Consider the following 13,848-nt stretch of genomic DNA (forward strand, 5'->3'; position numbering starts at 1 on the left):
ATATCCCTCATCTTACATCGCCTCTTCGGTGCCTGCGAAGGTTTTCACCGATGAGACTCTCTCATTTTATTTCTTTCGAGGAATCGGGGCGTTGTAGATACGACCCTCTCTTCTGGAGATTCCTTTGACTATCAATTCGTTCCCAGTCTTACGATCCTCTTCTTTGCTGGGGATTGGTGTATTATTCTCGGTCTTATTCGCCTGACTCGACATCTCTTGAACATCGATCGGGAGGTCTTTTGGACGTTGATGTTGGTTTTGGTGTGGGTTAAAGAAAGGCTATAAAATTGAAGATAATTTGATGGGTGATGTGCTACAACTTTTGGAATCAAACCTTTGTTGGAACTTAAAAACATAACCTCTGCCCCAGTTTTCTTGCTTGGGGAATTTATTATTTATACTTATGTTGCGCTATGTGCGTTACGCACGCTGTGCCTATTATGCACACTATGTACATTATGCATCGTATATCCACTATGATGCCTACTATGACCGAGCCGTGAGGCGCCTACGTATCCTTTTTGAGGAATCAGGTCAAACGTAGTTCCCACGATTTTGTTATTTGTGATTTTATCTTCTTCCTTTTTCTTTTCCTTCTTTTCATTTTTTCATGTCTTTTTCTTTTCTTTTCTTTTTCTTTTCTTTTCTTTTTCATATCTTTCCCATTAGTGATTCCAAAAGAGGGGTATTGAAAAAATTGCTTAAGGCTCAAAGGGGGAAGCGAGGGTTAAAAGTGTTTGGATAGAAGAAAGAATTGCCTCCGTCATCTCATTATTCAACAAATGCCAAATACAAACAAATAAACCAAAAATTGCCATAATTGAAGAAGTTACGCATAATATCTCTTGACTGCATCTGAATTGATAGCCATGTCGACGCATCTACCTTCGACATCTGTCAAACACAAAGCACCGTTGGACAATATTCTGGTCACGATATAAGGCCCTTGCCAATTTGGGGCGAATTTGCCTTTTGCCTCGACCTGATGTGGGAGGATCTTCTTTAATACCTGCTGCCCTACTTCAAATTTCCTAGGGCGCACCTTCTTATTATACGCTCTTGCCATTCTCTTCTGGTACAGCTGACCATGGCACACTGCTGCCAATCTTTTCTCATCTATCAGGCTCAACTGTTCCAAGCGAGCTTTGATCCATTCATCATCATCAATTCCGGCTTCAGCGACAATTCGGAGGGACGGAATTTCGACCTCCGCTGGTATCACGGCCTCAGTTCCATACACCAACAAATAAGGAGTTGTGCCTATGGAAGTCCGGACGGTAGTGCGGTAACCCAACAAAGCAAAGGGTAATTTCTCGTGCCATTGTCTGGACCCTTCCACCATTTTTCGCAGTATCTTCTTGATATTCTTATTGGCTGCTTCGACTGCTCCATTCGCCTTGGGACGATATGGGGTGGAATTGCGGTGTGTAATCTTGAATTGTTGGCATACCTCTTTCATCAGGCTGCTATTAAGATTCGCACCGTTATCCGTAATGATCACTTTTGGGATCCCAAATCTGCAGATGATATGGGAGTGAACAAAGTCCACCACTGCCTTCTTGGTTACCGATTTGAAGGTTTTAGCCTCAACCCATTTGGTGAAGTAATCAATGGTCACTAGGATGAACCTATGACCGTTGGACGCTGCTGGCTCGATGGGCCCGATGACATCCATGCCCCATGCCACAAACGGCCAAGGTGCTGACATCGTATGTAACTCTGTTGGCGGAGAATGAATCAAATCTCCATGTATCTGGCACTGATGGCATTTCCTCACAAAAGTGATACAGTCGCGTTCCATGGTGAGCCAATAACACCCTGTTCGAAGGATCTTTCTTGCCAATACATATCCGCTCATGTGCGGTCCGCAAACTCCCGCATGTACCTCTTCCATAACCGTCATTGCTTGACTGGCATCTATGCATCTCAACAATCCCAAATCCGGGGTTCTTTTGTACAATACTCCTCCACTGAGGAAGAAACTATTCGACAAACGCCGAAGGGCTCTTTTTGGTCTCCAGAGGCATGTTCTGGATATATCCCCATTCTGAGGTATTCCTTGATATCATGAAACCAGGGTTCGCCATCTGCTTCTTCTTCTATGGCATTGCAGTAGGCGTGCTGATCACGGACCTGGATGTGTAGAGGATCAACATACATTTTGTCAGGGTGGTGCAGCATTGATGCTAAGGTGGCTAAGGCATCCGCAACCTCATTGTGAACTCTCGGGATGTGTTTGAACTTTACCGATCGAAATTGCTTGCTCAGATCATGCAAGCATTGTCGGTATGGTACGAGTTTTAGATCTCGTGTTTCCCATTCTCCCTGAATTTGATGTATCAAGAGGTCCGAGTCTCCCAAGACCAAGACGTCTTGGACATCCATGTCGGCAGCCAGGCGCAGACCCAGAATGCAAGCCTCATATTCGGCCATATTGTTGGTGCAATAGAAGCGCAGTTGAGCCGTAACAGGATAATGCCGTCCTGTTTCAGAAATGAGTACTGCTCCTATTCCAACCCCTTTTGCGTTTGCAGCTCCATCGAAGAAAAGCTTCCAACCTGGTTCCTCAGGTAATTCCAAATCATTCGTATGCATCACCTCTTCGTCAGGAAAATACGTTCTTAAGGGCTCGTATTTTTCATCAACGGGATTCTCTGCCAAATGGTCTGCCAGTGCCTGGGCTTTCATGGCCGTCCTCGTTACGTAGATGATATCAAACTCTGTGAGCAGAATTTGCCACTTTGCCAACCTTCCCGTGGGCATAGGTTTCTGAAAGATATACTTCAATGGGTCCAAGCGGGATATGAGATAAGTAGTATATGAAGACAGGTAGTGCTTCAACTTCTGAGCTACCCAAGTTAGGGCGCAGCATGTTTTCTCGAGTTGAGTGTACTTGACCTCATGCACTGTGAATTTCTTGCTAAGATAGTAGATGGCCTGCTCCTTCCTTCCTGTGTCATCATGTTGCCCCAGTACACAACCAAATGAATTTTCCAAGACCGTCAGGTAAAGGATTAGAGGTTTCCCGGGCTTAGGCGGGACCAATACGGGTGGATTAGACAGATACCCTTTGATTTGGTCGAAAGCCTCCTGACACTCTGCCGTCCAACCTACCGCAGCATCCTTTTTCAGCAGCCGAAATATGGGTTCACAAGTTGCTGTGAGTTGAGCGATGAACCTGCTGATGTAATTGAGTCTACCCAGCAAACTCATTACCTCTGTTTTGTTCCTTGGCGGTGGCAAATCTCGGATGGATTCAATTTTGGATGGGTCTAACTCAATCCCCCATCGACTGACGATGAATCCTAGCAACTTTCCTGATGGAACCCCGAATGCGCATTTGGCCGGGTTAAGCTTGATATCATACCTCCGGAGTCTTTGGAAAAATCTCCTTAGGTCTGCCACATGGTCCTCCTGACGCCAAGATTTGATGATCACATCATCGACGTACACCTCTATTTCTTTGTGTATCATGTCATGAAACACAGCAGTCATTGCTCGCATGTACGTTGCCCCGGCGTTCTTTAACCCGAACGGCATTACCCGATAGCAGTAGGTTCCCCATGGCGTAATAAACGCTGTCTTCTCAGCATCCTCTTCGTCCATTAGGATCTGATGATAACCCGCATAGCAATCCACAAAGGATCCGATCTCGCGCCCAGCGCAATTATCGATCAGGATATGAATGTTGGGTAACGGGAAATTGTCCTTGGGACTTGCTTTGTTGAGGTTGCGGTAGTCGACGCACACCCTGATTTTTCCATCCTTCTTTGGGACTGGTACCACATTGGCCAGCCACTCGGGATATCGAGTGACCCGAATGACCTTCGATTGCAACTGCTTGATCACTTCTTCTTTGATTTTTACACTCATTTCTGTTTTAAATTTCCTTAGTTTTTGCTTGACCGGAGGGTATGCCGGGTCAGTGGGTAGTTTGTGAACCACTAAATTGGTGCTCAATCCAGGCATATCATCATATGACCATGCAAAAACATCTTTGAATTCCCTGAGAGTTTCGATCAATTCTGCTTTGACATTCGGCTCAATGTGGATGCTAATTTTGGTCTCTTGGATGTTATCAGCGTCTCCTAGGTTCACAGCCTCAGTGTCATTTAGGTTAGGCTTGGGTTTCTCTTCAAATTGGCACAGTTCTCGGTTTATTTCTTCGAAGGCTTCCCCTTCGTCACATTCGGATTCATTATCACAAACGACCTCTTGCATCATTGAGTCAGATTCAGATTGATTTATTAGACTAGGTCGAAGATCCGCTGTGCATGCCATGTCATTAGGACCAGTAAAAAGAGAACTGTTCAGAAAGAAAAAGAACAAAACAAGAAATTAAAATGGGACAAAAGAAAAGAACTTTATTAAATTTGCAGGATAAAAAGGGTTCACACTTTTACAAAACGAAAGTAAAATTGGGATTACACCCTTGAATAATCCGATCAAACAAACAAACAAACAAAACATTAATCAAAGCCTACTACCAAGACTCCCCTCGGACAGGAAGAGGAGTAACCGTCCAATTGTTGGTCTTGGCCTCAGGCCCCACAAATTGTATCTCTGCTCGGCTGGAACCTTCTCCAGCTTCCACCATACTGACATCCGCGAATAGCCTCTCAAAACTCTGATTCAGGTCTTCATTTATACCGATCAAAGGTCCTCGAATCTTTGGGATCGCTGACCCCTTGGCACTTGCTTTGACAAAAGACCTTGAGAGGCGTGGCACTGGTTTAGGCAGAAACCAGACCCTCTTCTTCATTTTTCGCGCTTGCTTCCTGTCTGCTGCGGTTGGTTTGAACCCCAACCCGAAGGTTTCCAGATTCTTAGGAAGGGAAACAGGTTGGACTATCCCTTGAAGTTTAACTCCCAGGCCTTTTCCCGGTACAAATCCATTACCCAGCATTTCCGATACCATCATGACTGTTGCGGCAGCTACCCTAGGGTGCGGGATGATTTCTCCTTCAGAAATTTTGTTGGCCGACCCTGTATCGAGGATCTGGTAGATCCAAGGACCTTTGTCATCAGCGGTCTCTATGAAAGGTACAATGGTTCCGCCCATGGTGCATGTTGTATCCTCGCCGTGTAACACGACCTCTTATCTTTCCCACTCGAACTTCACTGTCTGATGTAGGGTGGAAGGCACCGCTTTGGCTGCATGTATCCAGGGTCGTCCTAACAGCAGGTTATAAGAAACTGTGGCATCTAACACCTGGAATTCCATGGTAAATAGGACTGGCCCAATGGTCAGTTCAAGTACAACATCCCCCACAGTGGCTGTTCCGTTTCCGTCAAACCCCCGGACACAGATGCTATTCTCCCGGATTCTTCCACGGTCAATCTTTAACTGGTCCAGGGTGGATAATGGACAAATATTGGCGCTTGAGCCGTTATCCACCAATACTCGGGTTACCACCGAGTCTTCACATTTGACAGCTAGGTATAGAGCTTTATTGTGCTCCGTTCCTTCCACCGGCAGGTCATCATCTGAGAATGTCACTCTGTTCACCTCGAAAATCTTGCTGGCAATGGTTTCCAGGTGGTTTACAGAAATCTCACTGGGTACATGGGCCTCGTTCAATATCTTTAACAGGGCCCGACGATGTTCCTCGGAATGGAGGAGTAATGACAATAGTGAGATCTGGGCAGGTGTTTTTCTCAGCTGCTCAACCACAGAATAGTCTTGTACTTTCATCTTCCTCAGGAATTCTTCAGCCTCTTCTTCTGACACTGGCTTCTTGGTTGCCACTGGGTTGGTTTTTCTTAACTCCACCGGAGCAAAACATCGACCTGATCGAGTCAGCCCTTGCGCTTCACAACTGACTTCTTCCACCTGTTTTCCTTGGTACGTCACCACTGCCTTTTCATATTTCCAGGGCACAGCCCTGCTGTCAATCATCGGCAGTTGGACCACCGGCTTTATGGTCACCCGTTCTCTACATACCCCTTTCAACATGACTGCCGGTGTGGGCAGGATCCCTGGTATTACCAACTTGCTTGGCTCGGGTTTGCTTGCTATGACGGACGGGCTCTTCCCCCATATTACTACCGGCTTGACGCCTTCTCCCTGCGACTGTACATTTGTTCCTCCACTGGTTAAGACTTCTTTTGGGGCAGCTTGGATCATCATCACTGTTTGTGAGGGTTTTCTTAATTCTCCTCCCTCACACACCAACTCAATCATGTGAGTTTCGTGGTGCGCTGGCAGTGGGTTTTGGTTGATGTTAGGAGCCTCCGGTGTCTGGACCTCGATCTTATTGGTGTCAATAAGATCCTGTATGGCATGCCTTAACTTCCAGCACTTCTCGGTATCGTGCCCGAGCATCCCTGAACAGTATTCACAACTGATTGATCGATCTACATTCTGAGGTGGGGGATTTGGTTCCCGAGTCTGGACAGGACTAACCAAACCCAATTGTCGCAGCTTGTGGAACAAGGCGGTGTAGGTTTCTCCCAGCTCTGTGAAGGTTCTTTGCTTCCGCAACCTGTCATTCCTAGCATCTGGATTTCCCCGGAAGCCTGCCCCTGAAGGGTTTCTATATGCCCTTGGCGGAGGGTAGGTGTTTTGTGGTGGCGCATATATGTTCTGGGGAGCCGGTGCGCGCCATTGTGGGCGAACCGGAGGCTGAGTGTATACCTGGGCTTGGTGTACGGAACAATGTGGTTCTCGAGGTGGATAGAAATTTTGTGGTGGGTTGTATGGGTAATTTGACCTGTGAGGCCTGGGTTGGTTGTAGTGCGGCCTGCCAGCCCTGGACCAACTGCCTGCCTCGATCGTGGCAACCTCTTCTTTCTTTCTTCTCAGCGCACCTCCCGTGCCGCTTTGAATAGCCTGGGTTGTGGCCTTAAGTGCCGAATAGTTCAAGATCTTGTCCGACCTCAAACCTTCTTCTATCATGACCCCTATTTTGACCACCTCGTTGAAAGATTTTCCAACCGTTGTCACCAAGTGACCAAAGTAGGTTGGATCCAACGTCTGCAAAAAATAGTCCACCATCTCTCCCTCTCTCATGGGAGGATTCGACTCTAGCTGCTTGTTCTCTCCAGCGGAACCCGAACTCGCGAAAACTTTCCCCGGGTTTCTTCCCAGTTCTCAATAACGTGAGACGGTCAGGGACTATCTCCAGATTGTACTGGAAATGACCTGCAAAAGCCTGCGCCAGGTCATCCCACGTGTACCACCTGCTGAAATCCTGCCTGGTATACCATTCCAGTGCAGATCCGCTCAGACTTTGGCCGAAATAAGCTATCAAGAGCTCGTCCTTGCCTCCTGCCCCTCTCATTTTACTACAGAATCCCCGCAAATGTGCCATGGGATCACCGTGCCCTTCGTATAAATCAAACTTGGGCATCTTGAACCCAGCCGGGAGTTGGACATCTGGGAAAGGGCACAGATCTTTGTATGCCACGCTGACTTGATTGCCCAAACCGTGCAAGTTCCTGAAGGATTGCTCCAGGCTTTTGAACTTTCTCAGTACTTCATCCTGTTTAGGGGCCTTAGCCGGTTTTTCAATCTCTGCCGGCACTTCCACATGTGGATTGTAAGCTTGAGGCTCAGGTGCATGAAATGTAGGCTCAGGGGGATAGTATTGTGTATCGTGAGCCTGAAACAATGGCTCACTGGTCGTCCTTTGCAAAGGGGCCGATGTTGGTCCCACAAAAATGGGAATATTGGGTGTTGGGAGAGGTTGATGGGGTGGTGGAGCTTGGGAATCATGAGGGCTTCTTTCTTGATGATAGAGGGGATTTGGGCGGCTTGTGGAAGGGCCAGAGTGAGGGTACTCCGGCATGTGTCCCAGTGTTTCAGGACTCTTTTGTGTTTTGGCTAGGGCTAGTTGCATTGCATTCATTTCTAGTCCCATCCTTTCAATCTTTTCCATCGCTTCTTTTAACAACTGGCTCATCGGCCTTTCTTCCTCATTGCTATTCTCCGAAGTAGTCATGCTTGTTGCTACCGGTCCTTTGGATCTGGTTTGGTATGAATGTGTTGCCAGAATTCTTTAACAACTAACTGTCTGAATCAGACAATAACAAACTTTGTTAGCGTTAGATTTCAACAGATTTGATCATAACACATAGAGGATGCAATGCACCTAGGCAGTTAACCGTTTCTATATGCTTTGCTTCAAACAACATGCGTCATCCCGGCTTGCTCAGTTATCCCCTTTTTATTTGTTTTTGTACTTTCTTTTCTTTCTTTATTAAAAGCGGTCGAATCTTATGGGGATTGCCTACGTATCACGTCCCCGCGTGAATCAGACCAGGCGTAGTTCTGCCTTAAAGTAAAGACACATAGAAATTCTTCCGGAGTCACTTAATTTCATTATCAAAATTTGCTATTACACATTACTTCAAACAAAATAGCAACAGTACAGACTCCAGGGTTTTAAACTTGGTTTGAGGAAAAGAAAACAACATTGGGGAAACAACAAACAAAACAACCAGGACTCGATCAACAACTAATTTTCCAACTTAGGGACCCACGAGGCATCTTTCGGCCCTTTCGCGGCCCTAGGTGTAAGGTCTCTTTGCAAGCCCTTCAACTCGTTCATAATCCGATGGACGCAGCCCATGATGGAAGCAATGAGGTTTTCCCGAGGTGTCTGCTCGCATGCCAAACATTTTAGGTAGATGTAATGCCCGACTTCGTCAATTCTTGCCCGAATGTTGTCCCTTTCTGCGAACAATTGCCTTATCTGTCGGCTCTTTAATCCTAGCGTTTGTGCATTGGCGGCGAGCTGATCCTGGAATATATCCATTTGCCTTTCCATCCTTGTCATTGCATTGTAATAGCGTCTCCGGTCGGCCTGGGCATCTTGTGTTTGCTTGAAGATCCGCTCTTGCAAAGCGGAATTTGTTTCCTTTGCTGCTTTGACGCTCAGTTCACAATTCCTCATGACTTGCTGTAGGCGCTTTCTCCGGGCCATTGTACCTTCTGCCCATTTGACCCTCATCCTTGCTATGCAAGCCTCTGATAGGTCTAATTCTACCTGGCTCTGGATGACCTGATTTCTCAAACTGGCTATCAATCTTTCGTCGGAGCAACGCCTCTGTCGGTCGATGTTATTCTTACTGGCTTGGCGAAGCCGGGCCCTCAGGGTTTGGTTTTCTTGGGCTAACTTGTCTTTTTCAGCCTGCTCTTGGGCGACTTGTACGTTGTTTTCGAATACCATCCTTTCAATTTGTCGCTTCAGCTTCCTAATTTCAACCAGGTAACCTTCCTCTTTTGCGAGCCAGTCCCATTGTTCTTGCGATGACTCAACAAAATTTCGGAGGTGAGGCCGTTTGGTTGGCCGTTTTACGATGTTCTTCTTGTTCTGCCAAGTGATATAGGCCGGCGAGACTTCACCCCTAGACAAATCATTTACTCGGGTATTCGCCGTTAAGTACTGGCATTCACTCCATATGCAACGAACTGTCTTTTCAGGAAATTGGCCGTCACTGCTGACCTCGACTGCATAAGTGCTGAGATCTTCGTCCGGGTGTAGTACTTGACATCTTCCCAACTGCCTCATTACCCTGTAAGGGGCATAAGGTTGAATACCCCTGAGTCCCATCAAGAGGAAGTGAGGACCAGTGGCGGGCATGTATATGATTTCTTCCACAGAAAGCCAACCCAAAGTCCAGTTTATTTGGTCTGCGGTGATGATCCGGAGATAGGATATCCATTCTTCAAACCCTCCCGGTGATCGGAAACCTGAAACCCTTAGGCTATAACCCTCGATGCAGCCCCCATTTGTAGACATGTAGCGCATATACTGAGGGTGGTGACACAAGTGTTCGATCATCCACATCTGTAACAACAAGTTGCACCCTTCGAAGAAGTCTGCTCCAGCCTTACAAGCCGTGAGGGCTCGGTATATTTCTGACATTATCATGGGAGCAAGGATGCTTTTATCGTTGGTAATCAGGATTTTGACGATTCCAGCCACCTTTAGGTCGATATTTCTATCTTTTCGGGGAAACACCACAAGGCCCAAAAATGCCACCATAAAAGCGAACCGCCTATGCTCATTCCATTTTACCAGATTTCCCCTGCTGCAAACACCACTTTCTGGATCATTGAATCCTCCTATGCTCCCGTACCTCTGGTATATGAATTGTAGGGTAGAAAAACCTCTATCCAGTTCAGCGTATGGGACTCCTTTGCTTATCTTCAACAGATCCATGAATTTGTGTGAATTCACAGCCCTTGGAGCGATCAGGTATTTGTGTCTCAAACCTTCAGTGACGTCCATGTAACCCGCCATTTCCTCTAAGGTTGGGGTGAGTTCAAAATCTGAGAAACGGAACACGTTGTGGGCCGGATCCCAGAATGTAACCAAAGCCTTTATGATGTCGCACCGAGGCCTGACTTTCAACAAATCAACCAAACCCCCCAGGTGCAGTTTGACCTTGTCTTGCTCTGGCTTTTCCAAATCCTCCCACCATAATCGCACTTCCAGGGGGATTTTGCTTCTAACTGTTATCGGCAAACTTGGACTCATGCTCATTCTGCATGTTTATTGGGGTGATTAAGCGAAGATCCAGACTCATTAGACTCAAATACACAAATCGACACACTATTTTCTAGAAAAACGAAATTTTGGTTGTTTCTGAAAAGTATGATGTTACCTTAAAACTTTCGTTATTTGGTTTGTACCTCTATTTTGAAAGAACAAGTTGAGCCCGATGGGGGTTGCCTACGTATCCCGCACCATGCGAGAATCAAACTGACGTAGTTCGGGCATAAATCGAATTTTGGGGACACCCTATTTTTCTCTTAAAAATGAATCAAAGACTCCTTTTTTCTTTTTTAAAACAAATTAATAAGACACACATTTTTTTTTCAAAATTCTGGCAGAGCTTTGACCATTTTTGTGACTTTTCAAGAATAAATAAGTAACCCCTTAACCGTTATTCCTCTTCCTTTTCCAAACATTCCCGATATTCAGAAACCGGTCAGCATGCAAGCCTTGAAACAAGTAAATGCATAAAGCAAACAGGATGTAGCAGGATGGTCTTTATTCTCAGGTTGCCTGTCCTAGACGGACCCAGCCCCTGTGCTGAGTCCCCTAAGTCAAATGCACATGATGCAAATAAGCGTTCCTACTAGGGATCCGGCATGAAGTTATGTTATGCTAAGCTGTAAAACCTAGGTGTTTGTTCTAGACCTGGCTTACCCGAGCGGACAACTCGAGCCAAGGATGGGAGCTGTGTACCGGTAACCAAAAGGCCATCCGATTTTGCAACTCCTCCGAATCCTCGTTCTATTTTGGCATATGACACTAACAGAAAGAAGCCACGACCAGCGTGCGCTCCTCAAGAGAGAAGAGAAGGGTTTCGGCACAGTTTATATATACAGTCCAAATAATATCAAGGCGGTAAAAGCAACACTTAGCACATTAGGCTCAAAACATGTAATAAAATCAGATAATAAATAAAACCAAATAGTAACAATTATTCTAAGCTCGAATTCTTAACCCTGAACCAGTGGTTCTGGGTTCCAGTCCCCAGCGGAGTCGCCAGAGCTGTCACACCTCCTTTTTCCGTACCCGCGAGGGGACAAGGGAGTTTTTTCCAATTAAAGGACAATCGAAAGGGGATTTATTTGTTTATTTCAGAGTCGCCACTTGTCTCTACTAGTTGAGGTTAAAAATGACCCTATTCAATTACATGCTTGCAGGTTATTATAACGGAATTCCGAGTGCCTTTGCAGAATAAGAAAACATGACCGTGCCCATGGGCAGCTAATCGAGCACCGTGGGCCCAAACCCAGCCCACACGGTATTGGCTGGACCTGGGCCAATGCCTTTCTGATGAAAGGCTGCTGGGTTCGTTTGATTCGGGCTCGACCTTCGTGAGGTTGAGAAGTGCAGCCTTGCGCCGTTTATTTTAAAGCAATGGTTTGTCAATTGTAAGGAGACAATTTATCAAAAGGACATGAAATTAACTAACATGGATAGTTCTATGTTTTAAGGACATGCTAACCATAAAAACCTAAGATACAACCTACTGCATTTGAGACCCTTTTATCTATCAACCTACATATACAAACTAGCATTCAATCACCACATATTGACATCTACTGGGCACACAGGCTACCTTCAGTATCTAAACAAGAATGCAAACTATTACATATTACATGAATATTTAATGTAACCATCTATGTATAAAGACATTCTTCAGGACTTTCATTTATATTCATGCTCAAACTTCCCAATTACATTTGACAGTGCATTGGTTGAGTACCTGGTATAGAAGACAAAAAAGAAAGGAATGATCAGCTGGGCAGTATGTAGTAAACACAGCAACAGCAGATACACAGCAACAACACAGCAACAAATCAACTAAACCGAGTGTTTTCCACAGCCACAAATAACCAACAATGTCTCCCAGAATACAAGGACTAGCAGATAGTCGAATACCAAGCCAACAATCCCAGGAAAGAGTAGGGAAATAACAGCAGTAACTGAGGGTTCGAATGCAGTAAAACTACCAGTTCAACAACCATAAACAACTCAGCCAATGCAAGCAACAGAACTTGGCCAAGACAGCTTTGACCAATATGCACTCTTATACAACTTTCAGGCAGTGTTTGGTTACAATCTATTTGGAAACTAACTTATGTTTTTCAGCTTTCTTTAAACTCAGTAAACCTTTCTTTAGACTAAAAGTTTCAGCTTTAAGACTAAAATTCCAGCCTTTTCTCTCTTTTTTCTGAAGACTCCAAAATTCTTTAAGTTATCAAATGGCCTATTTATAAGCCAAAGACTTAGTGCAGCTAGGCTGCCCTCATCTGCAACTTGCAGCCTACCCATACTCTTTAAAGCCCATGCCTGAGCATCTTTGGTGCCAGCCCCTTTTGTTCCCCATGCCTGGTTTTGTTTAATCAGGAGTTATGGACATCATTTTATTATTCAATTTAAGCCCCATACCCTTGTGTCTTGTTCCCCATTGGTATTAGTTTAATCCTAAATTAGTACCCTACTTGTCAGCCCATTTATACTAATCTTTTCTGTCTTTTTCAACACCCCAGAATGCCCTTGTTAACCCTGGATTATTACTGCCCTGCCTATTGCAGCATCAGGGCATTTTTGAACTGATGAGAGTTCAAATTCAGGACTGCCTAGACTGAACCCTTTTAGTCATTTTTATAATGCCAACAAACCATTTCAAACATTACTGGGACATTCAGTCAGTGTCCGAGTTCAATTAGTTACGTGAAAATACTAGCTCATTCGATTCATTAGTTATAGCAAACTAATCGACGACATTTATCGAGTCGACTATACTAATTATAACAGGTAATAATCAGTCGCTCACATAAACAATACATTTAGGGATCTAAAGGGCATCAGACAATTTTTGTTCAATTACTGGGGCCTATATGAGTTATCATGTTTATCACAGAGTACATTCAGAATCATACACAGAACACAATCGACCACACATATAGAAAATCGATCGACCAAATAAAAGGTCTTTGCTAGAGATGGAAGAAAACAGACAAAGTAACAGACCAAACAAACAACCACATAACAAATCATGCTGACAACTCAATTAGGACTAAACAAAAGAAAAGAAAACTTACCGAAATGTTTGAAATCATAACGGACCCAAATCAGACTCAACTTCGAACTCTTGAGGCCGAACAAACTTTAATCAGGGTGTTCTCACATGAGAACACCTTGATTAAGGTCTATTAGACCTCAATCCCTTGTCAAGACCGGCCAGATTCCCCAGGTGCATGTGTTCTAAGGTGGTCTGGGTTTTCAGATCTGGATTTTTAGGATTTGTGGGTAGATTCGGACCAAACCAAGCTTGGTTTGGTCACGAGGAAGGTCAGGGGAGTGTCTGATACAAAGA

The sequence above is a fragment of the Nicotiana sylvestris genome, chromosome 2 (genome assembly GCF_000393655.2).
Source record: "Nicotiana sylvestris chromosome 2, ASM39365v2, whole genome shotgun sequence".
Lineage (NCBI taxonomy): Eukaryota > Viridiplantae > Streptophyta > Magnoliopsida > Solanales > Solanaceae > Nicotiana > Nicotiana sylvestris.